The sequence below is a fragment of the Xiphophorus maculatus genome, chromosome 14 (assembly GCF_002775205.1).
Source record: "Xiphophorus maculatus strain JP 163 A chromosome 14, X_maculatus-5.0-male, whole genome shotgun sequence".
NCBI lineage: Eukaryota > Metazoa > Chordata > Actinopteri > Cyprinodontiformes > Poeciliidae > Xiphophorus > Xiphophorus maculatus.
The window spans coordinates 19,221,309-19,235,560 of NC_036456.1; the positions used below are offsets into that span (position 1 = coordinate 19,221,309).

General features: G+C 40.7%; 1 protein-coding gene across 5 annotated transcripts in view; it reads right to left on the bottom strand.

Annotated features, from left to right (window-relative positions):
• Positions 1 to 14,252, bottom strand: part of LOC102225181 (lysine-specific demethylase 6B-like) — a 108,147-nt gene that overhangs the window by 49,030 nt on the left and 44,865 nt on the right. For 2 of the 5 annotated variants that reach the window (XM_023346874.1, XM_023346872.1), the window contains exon 1: positions 6,492 to 7,059. The exons of the other annotated variants lie outside the window; for them this stretch is intronic. The gene's annotated coding sequence lies outside the window, so the exon portion shown is untranslated. Of the gene's footprint in view, positions 1 to 6,491; positions 7,060 to 14,252 lie in introns of those variants that run through there. 5 annotated transcript variants of the gene reach the window in all.

The following is a 14,252-nucleotide window of genomic DNA, read 5'->3' on the forward strand; positions in this document are numbered from 1 at the left end:
ATGGGAATCTTTGGGTTGGAGAAACGAAACTCATAAACAAATAAGGGCAAAACAAAAGAGGGCACAGTAAAACCAGAAACCTTCAAAGAGGCAGTGAGGGTTTGCTGGATGCAATTACAAAGCAGAGTAAAAGCAGTCGTGTCTCTGCGTCATTATGGGAGTCTGTTCTGTGTGCTACCCCTACAGATTCTGTTTGTTGTGGTATATATTTCTTGTGCTTGGTTTGCCAGGAGCAAAAACAAAAAAAGAGCAACAAAGACAGAAATTAAAAATTACAGAAGTAAACTCATATCTGTTATCATATTTTACTACAATTTAATGTTACAAAGTTGGATCTTTTCTTTCTTCTCTTCTTTTATCAAGACCTACAAAGAAATATGTATTCTTGACTACAGCGTTGATATTTCAACCTTTCTGCAACTTTTAACAGGCTTTATGCAAGAAGTGCCCTAAAACGACACACAAGTCTTCTGATGACTAAAAAGCAGCCATAAAAATTGGATGTGCGTGCAGACACACCATTGTAACCATCGTTTATGGGCCGGCACAGAGGCTAATCACACAATATCTGATCATAAAGCTGTTTGAGAGTGTGATGAATATATATAGTCTGTCCAATGGAGACACACCTCTCCTAATTGAAGCTGTAGTTACATCATTCACCAGTTTATTATGTAACAAGCCAGCTACTCTGTAGTGTTGTTCAAAAGTTTCATTAAACATTTTATGGCCTATATATGCACTATTGAGTCTACTACAAAAGTTTTTCATGGTCTTGATAAATTTTCATGGTAACATTCCTGGTACAGACAGACTTTTACATTTTACTTACAGATTTACCGCAGCATTTAATGTTTAAATGCTAATACTGACTACTAAGATTAGCATGTTAATACTAAAGTGTGTATACAAATAATACCAAGTGGCTAAAGCTATATTTTTTGGAACGGCATTGCATGATAACCTTAACATTAATGTGCTGTTAGTATTAGCATGCTAACAGCTAACATTTTAGATACATCTCTCTGTCAGCACACTTGAATCACATAATTAGGTCATACATAGGGCTCAGTAGAGCAGCCCAACCATGATTACAGCCCAACCATGGCACTTGTAAAGTGCACATTACAATGGAAGTGTGTAAAGAATACAATCAGATCCGTTATGCATTCTTTAATGAATTTTAGCAAAAATAGATCATGCTAACTCATTTCAGCAACAAAATCGTGCCATTTATCACCTCAGGTTTAGCTGTCAAGTGAATCCAGCTGGCCTTTATTTCTTCAATGTGTCTGTTGCACCGTTTTGAAACTGTACCTAAATACGAAGGCACCTGCTAACCATAGCTGCTTCTTAGAACTAAATATGGTGAACATGATAAAACGAGTGAGAAAACCAGTGGACACTTTAAACACAGCTTGAGCTGACTGGAAGCCATTAACTTGAATCAACAAACCATATATTTCCTCCATCACACAAAGAAGCCACATGCACTCAGCATATTACCTCTGCCACTGTGTGCATGCAGTCAGCTTCTCAGTATGGCTATTTTTATTTCATGCTCCTACACATCACTTCATCTCCAGTATTCCCCCCCCCCCCTTCTTCCACTCTACCTTCTCTAGTAGTTCATAGATATGCCTGGCTTTTCTTTCCTCCGTCTTTAATCACATTTCTGTTTGGTTCCTTTGTCTTTCTCTCTCCCGGCTAATCATACACAGCTACCTACATACGATAGCCTCTCTGTGCTAGATAATGGCTCCAAGGCCAAAACTAATCTCCTTAAGCCCTTTGACCCTACATAATTTAATTAGCCACCCCAGCCTTTTCATTTCTTTGAGTGAGAAATCAGTGCAGTCGTTGATAAAGCAACAGAAGAGACTGTTTAAAGAATACAAGGTGAAAGTCAGATTAGAACCAGAGGCCAGATCCAAAAGGAATTGGCACCAATTAATGACAAGTCTTCAACAAAGGATTATATTGCAAATAATATGAGTTGTATTTGAGTGATTATATATATATATATATATATATATATATATATTTTTTTTTTTTTTTTTTTGCTCAGTTGTTGAGCAAAACTGAGCAAAACAATTTGAACCCAAAGCACCTAAACAGATTTATTCATCAGTTAAATTATCAAAGAGCCATTTCTTTACACAAGCTTGTCTCAATATTAGTTGGACACGATCTGTTATTAGCCAAGCTCCAGACACAACCGAGCCACGGCGCCAGCCACCCAGCCGTCCTCCCCTCACCTCTACCCCTGAACCTCCTCTCCTCTTCTTCCCTGCCTGTCTGCTCCGCTCCCTCCCTGTTTTTGAAAGGCAAAACAACTCACCCATCCCCCCTTCTTCTCCCTTCTCTCGCTCTCTTTTTTTGGCTTTTTTTTCTTCCCAAGGCAAGACGCTCAATCACCCTCCTCCTCCTGCTCATACCCCATTCCAATGAATGCACAATCTCCCCCTTCAGCTGTTTTGGGTGAGGGGGACTGCCCCAGGGCTGAGTAGGGGTAGAGAGGAGTGCAGCACACATGCACAGACAATTTCAATCACCAAAACCACACTACGCTGCTAGCATTGCGTGCTTGTGCACATCTGCAGAGAAGCAGGGGAGCATGGTGGCTGACAGATAAGGGGGTGAGGGGAGTCATCCTAATGGCGCTCTGTGCAGGAAATGGCTTGTTGTCGAGCTTCAGAATCAACTGTCATCAGATGCCGCACGTCCATATTTATTCCTGCACTAGCGAGGCACACATTCTCTTACAATTCGCAGGGCCAGCCCCTCCCCCAACTAATGACTATGCAAAATTGCTGCCTAGAGAGAAAAAAATAGGGCCATTAAGGACTTTCTGTGATCTCTCCCATCACATTATACATTCGATTGCAGCATAGTTTTTAACCAAAAGCTTATTTCTTTTCACGTTTTCTGCAGTGGCATAAAGGCACACCACGTTAGTTTTCTGATAATTATTTTTCACAAAAGGTTCGCTCTTAACATTCATGGTGATGACAGTTTGATCTCTGCACATATCAATTTAATGTATGATCTGTCAATCATGGATTTATCATTTTATACTCCTGTCCAGTAGATGGCAATAAGACAGAGGTCTGTAGCTTTTATTTTTAAGTTCCTCAGATTTCCTTATTCTACTTTTGGACATAGTCTTGCTTTTATTTGTCTGTTGCGTCTTTAGTACCACGTCTTGAGTTGCAGTTCTTCACCCATGACTTAGCGCCGTATTCATTCAAGACGTTTACAAGAGTTGAAGTACTCGAACGTAAGAAACTTTTAGACACCCACAAACTTGTACAGATCACTAAAGTACATCACATCCATCTTGTAGTTGAGCAGAAGGAATAATGTGATTTCTGAGATCTAATCCAATTTGAGCCATTATTTAACCTCTAGATTGTTTCACTTTACTTCAGCACAGATTGGTTTAGCTTAGGTTGTAAATTAGGGAATAGAAAATTAATTTTGTTTTAAATATACGGAAAACAACTTTTTCAAATCTGGAAACAAGAGCTAGCTTATTTACCAACAATCTTTCAAGCAAATCATTGACACCTTAGGAAAGTTGATAAAACATTCATTTTGTTCTTATTCAGTTATTCATCATCTAAATGTTGAGTCTTTTTAACCACATCACCAAAAAATGTGCCCTGCATGTGTCCAGAAGTGAGGACAAATGGAAGAATGGAAAAGAAACAATAAATTCAGAAACAGTTATATGATAAAAGTTGGTGAATTTAATAAAGGGAAGTTTAAATTTATTGGTTTTCAACATTTTCAAGTTGACTATAACCATTTTTATTGTCACATAAATGGAGAGGATACACATTGACGTTAGCATGATCACTTACGCTAACTCTTCTCTATATGGTAACACAAATCAACAGGTTTGGTCTTAACATCCAATAGTTTGGATGACCAGTTGTTGAGCAAAACTGAGATTTTTTGAAGATTTCGTAACAAGAATCATATATGGGGATAAAGTACTGGCTCTACATATTGGGTCCAAAGTTGAGTGTTGGGCTTCATTAGTCCACTTGATTAATCCCAGCAGATTTTCACCCACATTTGCATGTTGTTTAAATGTCATGACTGTGATTTGGACCTATTTTCTCTCTGTTACACCACATACTTTGCTCATTCAATGAAACATGTCTTTCAAGAATAAATCCTGTTTAATCTGACATTTACTTGCTTTTGTAGTGCCCACAACAAAAGAACTAAATGAACTTTTACAAAGATTTAACTCGTTGTTTCTAGTACCTTGAGGACATTCTTGACAAACCTTAGAGAGGAGAAGTAAAACACAGAATCAGAAACGAAAGGCCCAATCAAATCAAACCAAGCATGGACAACTAGCCACATTTTGCTAACAAGAAACAGTTTTCCCTTTTAAGTCAGGAGTGATGCAAATTGAGCAAACCAGGCAGACGTCTAAGTCAGCTGCTACCGGTCTTAGGGAGCCCTGTAGACCGGAAGAACAACTGTTTTACTGAGATTCTCAAGAACCGAGAGTCAAACGATCCAGTCTGGTTTACTGAGACACTACAACTAGATCCGGACCACAGTAAGGGATTCCTGCTTCTTTAGTTAAGGTGATTTTGAGCAGAAAATCCCCACTTCCAAAGATCTTGGAAACGTTAAACCCTTCATTTTGCTGAAATTAGGACTTGAAACCCTTTCTGTAAACTCCAAAGAGAGATTAAGAACCCATTGATAAGTCTTTATATTTTCATAGTAAAGAAATGGTTGGTTTTGAAATTAGTATTTTTATTTTTCATACATCAAACAGAATATTTTTTTTTTAAATAAATATCCAGAACTACCTCACTCCATGTATGACTGAACCACTGGGGCAGGTAAAGTCATCATTCAAAATAAAATTTTGATAGATTACGTCACTATTTATGTATATTAATTATAATTTAAGCTAACCTATCTGATGCGCTTCACTGCATTCTATCATTTAAGATCTTCATTTTGTCTCCTACAAATCTTCTTCTTTTTTTTTTTTTTAAGCCAACAGTTCAGTAAAAAAAGATTAATGCAGCATTATTTCTGCATGGCTCCTGTAAATCTGCATTTTCCTAATTGGGCAAGCCTTCGTCAGACTGAGAGCACAGCTATGATGTATTCCAGTCCACAGAAGGCGACCCTGGCTGAACCACGCCTGGCCTGAAAACTATTGGATCAACCCAGCTGGACAGGAAGTGGAGGAGAAGCAAACAGAAAAAAAAAAGAAAGAAGATTTTTTTATTTTAAAATCGAACAGACAAGATATTCTTCTACTGCAAATAAAGCAATGTAGAGAAAGAGCAGGAAGTGTCCTAAAGGGGAAGGGAAACGGAAATAGCAGGGGCTAAAAATGTAATGGAGACATGGACTTTGAGTGTGGAAATATGCAATGTGTCGGTGGAAAGCTTGTGAGTACGGAAGGAATCGGTTTACAGTAGTGAGTGTGAAATGTCTTTCTAGTAGCTCTATTATTCCAGGTAGGTTTGCATCGGGCTTAATTAGGACAGGGACGTGAACGCTCAGTCCCACGACGTCAGGCAACGTCGGCTGCAGGCAGACGCCGGCACAAGTGTTGAGTTTCTCACACACTCGTTGGCAGAGGGAGGAGGAGCATGCACACACACGCACACACACACACACACACACACACACACACACACACACACACACACACACACACACACACACACACACACACACACACACACACACACACACACAAACGCGTCGAGCCGGGTCCTGTGAGCCCTTTAATGTTTTCCGTAACGCACACACAAATTTACAGAGCTGCTGCTAACCACATGCAGGACCCCTGAAAGAGCTGAAAGCGGACCACAACTCACTGCATGGGACAGGACACACTTTGTTTACCCTGGCTTTGTGTGTTTCTAGCTGACGGGAGCCGGCTTTTTAAGAGACACTCCAGGTGGAAAAAGTCACAAGACCCACTTAGAAAGGGGAAAAAGTGATGTGCGAAGCAAGTGAGAAGAGTAAAAGATAAAAATAAGAATTTTCAGTTTGTATTTCTCAACAATAAGTGGAGTATTTGCTCTTATGTAAAGCACCGAGCGTCACTAAGTAAACCATTACAGGATAACAGCCTTCACTAAACAGAACTGAGCTTTTCATGCTTTCCTAAAACACCTGTGCGTGTATTTTAGGGTGTCCCACGCATGCAAAACTTTTAGGCAGCCCCGACAGATAAACATTCAAGCCTTTCCACAAAGACACACGCACACATACACACACACACACACACATATATATACAGAGAGTCCCAGCTGGAGCAGACAAGCTCCCTTTGTGCTGCATTCCTCACGCCTTTCAGCCTGAGCTCCAGCCTTTAGCTTTGCTCCATCTGCACGCACACATTCACATTCAGACCAGAGCAACTTTCTCCTGCTTTTGTCTGCAGAGTGGTAGCAGCCCAACAGCTGAGACGGATAGGAAGCTTGTCTTACCGTGTCCGGGCTCAGGCTGGCGATCTGCAGCAGGGAGGGGGGTGAGGGGGACGGTGCCGGCTCGGTGGGGTAAAATCCCAATGATATTAGTAATAATGAAAATATATATAATTAAAAATAAGAGATGAGGCTTGTTGGTTAGAGAGTCAGCCAGCTCAGCAGATTCCCACAATCTCCCCTTTCCTCTCCTCTCTCCTCTCTCCTCTCCCTGCCTGCCTGCCTGCCTGAGCTCCCAGCTTTGTGTGTGCCTCGTATTTTCCCTTTAAACAGCACGGGTCGCCTCCCCCCACCTCCTCGCAGCACACACTTGCGCACTGAGCCAGCACACAACGCTGCTCCTGAATATATGGCACTGTTGTCACTAAATTTGCACCACTTTTGTTCCCTTCCTTTCATATGCTCTCCTTGTTCTTCAGCCTTTAAGGGTCTTAAGTAAGAAGGGGGGGATTTAAAAGTGAAAAAAAAAAAAATCAAACTGAAATCCTCTGAATTTCTTGTTCTCTCTGTTAAAAAATTGAGAGATTCTCGTTTTAGATCTCCCTCTTCCTCACTTCCTCTGTCTGTGTTTCTTCTTGCTCTCCCTCTCTGTCTCTCTGTATTCTGTCTCGCCTTTTTTTCCCACTCAGTAGTCAAACAAAGAAAGGAAAAGGAACAGAGCGAGCGCACACACGCGCACAAACACATATATATACAACACACATTTGCTTGCTCCTGCCGCCCCCCACCCCCTTCTCACACATGCACAAGCTTGGAGCCCAACCCCCCAGCCTGCCTCCCTCTGATTCCTTCTCTAAACAGCACCTCCCCTCCTCCTCCATCCATCCATCCATCCCTCCCTCCCTCTCCCTCTCTCTCTCTCTGGCCTCGTTCTCATTCGTCTGACACCCCCCCTCTCTCTTTCCTCCCTCCCTCCGAGTGAAACAGATGGGATTGGAGAGCAAAAGGAGCCTCTGCGTTCGTTCTCCACCTCGATTTCTCTTCTTCTCCATTAGTGTGATGTAAGCCTGATGGAGAAACGCTTTGACCCAGAGTGTGATCGAGGAAAAAAATAAATAAATAAAATGAAATCAATAGAAAACGCAGATAATCTTTAATGGGTGTGATAAAAGTCAGCGCCGTGTCTTGCCTCGCAGATGTGGATTTATGACACCGACATCTTCACGCCCAACAGATGTGTGAAGTCGGTGATAAGGCTTCAGCATAAAAGAGCCGGCAAACATGTGGTGGGGTGAGAACAATGGCTTCCAAGCTCGGGACCCACATCTGGTCTCTCATTACCACTGAAGTCACATGTCCTACAGTTAGCCGGGCTCACAGGGTTCTGTCCAAACGGGAACGTTTATTTCTAAAATGGGTTGTCAATTAAAAAAACCCCCAACAAAATAAAACGGAAAAAAAAAAAATCACCTGAGTTCACATGGGAACGTTTTCATCCACACTGACACACAGAACGGACCAAATAAACTCCCCCACACCTGCAGGTGGCGCTAAATATGGGGCATGGCAGATGAAGCCTCCAAACAAAGTTAACAAGACGAAAACAAAAAGGATGAACTACAAAGCAGGCGTGAAAACTTCAGAGTGGATTGATGATGTAGTTGAGTTTGTAAAACTAAAATTCCAGGACAAACATGTAATCTGCCATTGTTGTCGTTATGAATGAAGTATTTGGGGTTATAGGTCAGGTTAGAAGTTGGGCTAAGCGCTTTCACCAAAGAGGCGGTTTGGTTGTTCACATCAAATTGCAAGGGCAAAGGAATAGTATGCTATTCTATACTACAGTATAGAATATTATACTATAGAATACTATTCAAAGTAAGAGAATTATCTATAACTGCATACATTTTTGAGTAAGTTTAATATTTAATACCACAGAGAAAGATCAAACAAAGAAATAACAAGAAATTAAAGGTTCCCAAGGTCACAGAATGCTACAATAAATCCATTTATGACGCAACATGGTGCACCAATAACCCCAAGCACTAACAATAAGTCCAAGTCTGAGCAAACAGCTAACTTTATTCATAAGTAATCCAGTGCAAGATCCTTCACGTCCTCACTAATTGACAGTAAATTATTATAGAATATTCTTTTATAACAGCCCTAGTAGCATCTTTAAAGAGTCTGTATAGATGTTGATGCTGTGAGCAGGAAGAATCTTCGGTAGCAATCAGCCTTGTAACAAATCTGACATAAGACAATGTCTCATGACTGTTATGACGCACTAACAGCTCAATGTTCAGCAGCAGAAACAAACTTCCACAGTAACATGTCCTGGATGACACCACCTGTTAGCAAGCACTGCTAACTCACCTCATTTGCTTTGGAAAGTGACCTGTGGTCAGGTTGGAAAGACGTGCAGAGCAACCTTCTACTACAGCAGGCCTAAGGTTTCTGTTTATTGTGCTATGCTAATCTCCTTTTTCACGACAAGTTTCCCAGGAGAGGCAGCGGCCAACCCAACATGTTTCCCTTCTCATTCATTCACTTTCCAAAGCGTCAGGGTTCCCTCCCAAGAACCAAAAAGGCCACGTTTTCAGCCAGAGCAGAGTTTGCTTGTTCCTGTCCTGGAACAATGAATGGCTGAAAACATCCTGCTTTCTTTGCTAGTGCAACACTTCCTTTAAAATGTACCTTCACTCTCCTTAGATAGATCCCACTTTGTTTGCTTCAGACATAAAATCTAATAGGACTCTGATACATCTTGAGGTGGACTAAAAAAAAAATCAGAACTACCAGTTAATAACTACATGTCACAAATTTCATGACTGCATAAAATGCATGCAAAACAAAACACTCCCATTCAAAATGTGGCTTTAAAGATACAGCAGACAAACAGAAACTCAAGTATTACCAAAAGTCTAAGGGCTTTTGAGACAAACTGGATAATTTATCATCTGGGGAGGAGAAAGTCACAAAATTGTGTCAAATTGTTCAAGTCGACCTAGAAAAGTATCAATGCTGAACCGGCAAGGTCTCACTGGCTTTATGTCAAGACAACACACAAAGTCTGAAATAGGACTGAAATAGTGCTCACCTTTATGTCCGACAACCTCTTTCAAAATCAAGTTAGCGCTTTGATTAGATTTAAGCTCCAAATTATTCATGCTAATTGAATTAATGTAACTAGATGATTGCTATTCTGGAGTTTCTAGTTCTGGCTCTTTTTCCACTTCCTGAGTTCATTTCCAAAGGTTTTCATTCGAGTTCAAGTTTATCAAAGTTGATTTGTCTCTGGTCGCATTCTTGTTGAAAGGCTGCTAAGTGTCTAGAGAAGTTCAAGACAGAAATGTTGCTGAACGATGCTCTAGTCAGCCTCAGTCCATGCAACCTGGATGAAAGCATCCATATGCAGAGCAGAAACAGAGCAGAGCTGACTGCCACAGGACCGTCACAACGTTTCTTCTGAGAAATCGCAGTTTAACTGTGGAACTAAGGGTTAGCCGTTCAGCACAGTGTTGCTTTGTGTGGAAGCTTTTCAAAACGACATTTAGAAACCCTGCATTTTAACAACCAGCCGTTTTATTCAGCTTAACTTTTACTCTGTGCTCTTTAAAGAATCCATTGGTGCAACCTGTACTGTAGAGAAAACTAAAGACGCTGTGCTCAGGCTTTTAAAGTAACAAGAGGTGGTGGAAGAGGGGAGGGGGGTTCAGAATGAGCTGCTGTGTTGCACAAAACTTTCTCATTTTTTTTCTCTGGAAGACGTTTCCTGCAGCTCATGTTCACAGCCTGGGATAGACCACTGGGTTTCCAACGACACACAAGCATGTCCTTCTGAGAGCAAGCCATGTGCAGGAAGATTGGATTCCACAGCCGGCGGAAAGGGTACAATCAGAAGCCCAGGAGGAAGGAAGTGGGGGTGGGCATGGTGGGTGGAGGGTGATGGTATGGAAAATACAGCATGCACATTTAAAAAGAAAAAAAAAAAAAACAGCTGCACACTTTTCAGAGCGTAACGGAGAGGAAAGATAAGCGCTTTTAGTGCGCTCTCCGACTCCTATGGACTGCTCGGCTGTCTGGCCTGTTTGCTCTATAAAGAAGCGAGGCACCAGAAGATAACTCCTGACTGCAGGACTAGATTGAAAACTCAATACCAAGACACAAACACTGAATGGTAAAGGTCCATAAGTTCAACAGCTGAGCACACGCAACAGAGGCTGAAAGCTTCTGTGCTCTGTAATAGCTTAATTTAATCTCCTGCTGGATCACTAAAAGCTGATGCAAGATGCAGGGCACTGAAAGCTGCAAATGTATCCGACCTTACCCTCTTAAGATGTTTTTAATCAGAATAAATATTTAATTTTAATAGATATTAAGTTTATTTTGATTAAGAAGATCCTTAAAGTCAATAAACATTTTTCCATACGTTATTAAGAATTAATTTCCAAAGCTTTTGGAAGCTAACATAGTTTTTGTCTGATGAAAGAGTTTATTATTATTCAACAGTAAAATAATTATATATAACTGCATACATATTTGAGTAAGTTTAATATTTAATACCACAGAGAAAAATCAAACAAAGAAATAACAAGAAATTAAAGGTTCCCAAGGTCACAGAATGCTACAATAAATCCATTAGTGACGCAACATGGTGCACCAATAACCCCAAGCACTAACAATAAGTCCAAGTCTGAGCAAACAGCTAACTTTATTCACAAGTAATCCAGTGCAAGATCCTTCACTTCAGCACTAACTGATAGTAAATTGTTATTCGCAATCAGCAATTCTTCAGCTGCTTTCTGTTACAGCTCCGACCTAATCAGCGGAGCTGTAACAGTTCTGTTACAGCACCGCTGTAACTGTTTGACTCATTCTCCGCTCCTGTTTGGATCACACAACACGCCGGCTGCCACGCATCAGATAACGTGAAGTTATGGTGACAAAAGTATCTGCGCGTCACATGTTGGAGCTATTGCACCTGCATTTCACAGCCCCTCTGACTGTCCTGGTTCATCCAGAACCCTGGTTCTGAATGAAAAGCTTCAGAGTTTTGCTTCTATTCAGCTGGAGAAAGTTATGACACATCCACATATTGATTTCTTCCAAGCATCTGTTCAGTGCTTGGATGGGTTTGGAGTCCCCTGGTGACATTGTAATGTAGAGCAACGTATCACATGTGTAGTTATGGTAGGTAATCTTACTACTTGTTATACCTGAGTTAGTGAGAGAAAGTAGATACTAAACATCAGGGGCCCCAGGACTGAGCCTTGGGGTACCCCACATGAGATTTCTGTCTGCTCTAGTGAGAAGTTACCTACTAACTCAAAGAAGTCCCTGTTCTGTTCTTTATGTACGATTCATATAAGTCAAGTCAAGTACTGGACCAGGGAATCTGACTCAGCTCTCCAGAAATATTCAATAATGCATCATGGTCAACAGTGTTGAATGCTGCACTGAGGTCCAAGAGTAGCTGGACTGTGTGAAAGTTAATAACGCTCAGAATATATTCTCAAACAATTATTGGACTCCAAACAATCCTTTATGATATGAACGTTGCACAGACCGATATAGATATATAATTGTGATATATTGTGCAGGGCTTAAAGTTTAGTATATATTAGCTCATCAATTATCAAGATAACCAAGCTTTGGCCTTCGTAAATCACAGCAGAATTGTCCATCTCCGCTTCTCGAACACATCCCCATCCCCACTTCCTGCAGGATAATGCAGCGTGTTGCAAAGCCTGAATCATCTCAAACCGCTTTCTTGAACTTGACAAGGAGTTCATACGGACCGAAGTCTCTGCAGACTATTCCCACCACTTTGATGAATCTGTGCCATGAATAATTAAAGATAGTTCTGAAAACAAAAACGCTGAAAACGCTGCACTGAGCAGAACGGTCCATTTGAGCAGAAAGGCAAATGTCCTCTGCATTTAACCCAACTTTTATTTAAACCCAGAACCACCTTCAGAATGTTTAATCATTAAGCCAAGTCTCCTTAGGAATAAGAAAATCACCAAAAGAAACCCTAACCTTACCTCACTGCAGCGTCTTCTCTCCAAGAGAGGCTTGAACTCACCGCCTGACCTTATGGATTACAACTGAAGAGAGAACGCACAATGCAGCCAATAGTTAGTCTGTCAATATTTAATTTCTGTTGTATTGCCAGGAGCTCTGAGTGTACTGTAATTAATCATTGCAAAAGAACAAATGGATCGCCACGTAGTCATCAACTAAAAGGTATCAACAGTGTTTTTGTTGAACTCTGATGAAATGAAAGCAATTATTCTATTTCAATTTAGAAAGGAAATAACAGATTACAGCGTAGACTCTGCAGTGTGTTACAAGCCTTCAGTAGAACAATTACAAACAACGTTCATGTGATTTAAATAGCTTGTAGCCGCCGATATAGGAAGTGAAAAAATGGAGTAAGAAGCAAAGAAATCAACCAGGAGGGAAGAAAGAAGACAGACCGGTCAATAAGGTGGCAAGTTACATAACTCCATTGCTGCATTGATTCATTGCTGCGCCGGTTTGGCCCTGAGCCAATACGAAATTGTATTTGTAATATTTGAGCCAGACAGAGAGAGAAAGAGAAACTCTGACACTGAGCGGAGATAGATGGCAATTGATAGGACAGGACGGCAAACAAAAAGGAAACCTAGATGGATTCACAGAGGAGGACTCTGGGACGCAGCCAAAACGACGCAAATAAAGAGAGCAAAGAGAAGGGGCATCAGATAAGGACACGAGACGGAGGGGGAAACAAAGCGCTTAAAAGAGCATTTAATCGAGCGAGATGGAAAGAAATCCAGACGAGAGAAATCCAGACAGTAAAAGATCGAGGGACAGGCGTGTAAAAACCAACTGGTGTCGCCAAGGCAGGTTATCCTTGTTGGTGTTTTCAGTGGAGATTATGACAGCCTGCAGGTCTGGAGCAGAGCAGCTAGTCACACTGGAAATGCTGGACAAACTGGGTTTACAGCACAGATTACTGTAAGAACAGAAAGTGCCTTAAGCAGCAGACTGAAATGACCAACTTTAACGACATAAAAGGGTTTGGAAACTATTCCCAGTAATAATAAACTAGTAGTAGAGAATCAGATGTTGATTCGATCAGAGACTAAAATATTCTCCTCCTAAATCTTCAGATTATTTAAATTACAGAGTAGGAGACGAGTCAATCCATTTATTACTGTATGAAATACTCAGGCGCAGTCAGATATATTCAGCCCCTCAAAAAACGGTGTGACAGGGTTAGGGGTTAAGCAAGGTATAAACTTTGCAGATTTAAATGATCGGTTAGTTTCTGACGTGAACACAGACAGATGTTTGTCGGGAGACAAGGAAGCAATTTTAAAATGTGTTTTAAACACGTTTTAAGAAAAAATTCAAAGGTTTATACCCTTCACAATGATCATTTGTTATTATTACAGCAACCAATTCCTGACCATATCTTTAGTGACGAACTCCATATCTTTGAGGCCTCTATGTCATCACCCTAATCTTTCGCTCTCCAAAGACGTCAAAAACCTAAATAGTCTTTATTTTGTTACAAATGTTGTTTGACTTGTTGGTATTGTTGCTTTTAATTCAGTCAGACAGTTTTAAAGGCTAAAAGTGGAGTTGAAATGTAATAAACCATGTAACTATTCGTAGATGCAACTATAAATCCCTCCCACAAAATAAATACTAAGTAAGTTGCAATCATGGGAAAGATAAACAAGAGATGGTCTTTTCACCACATCTGCAGGATTGTTGATGTAAGTGGGTTTTAACAGGAAGGTAAAAGCCACTGGGAATATTAAGGAAGTG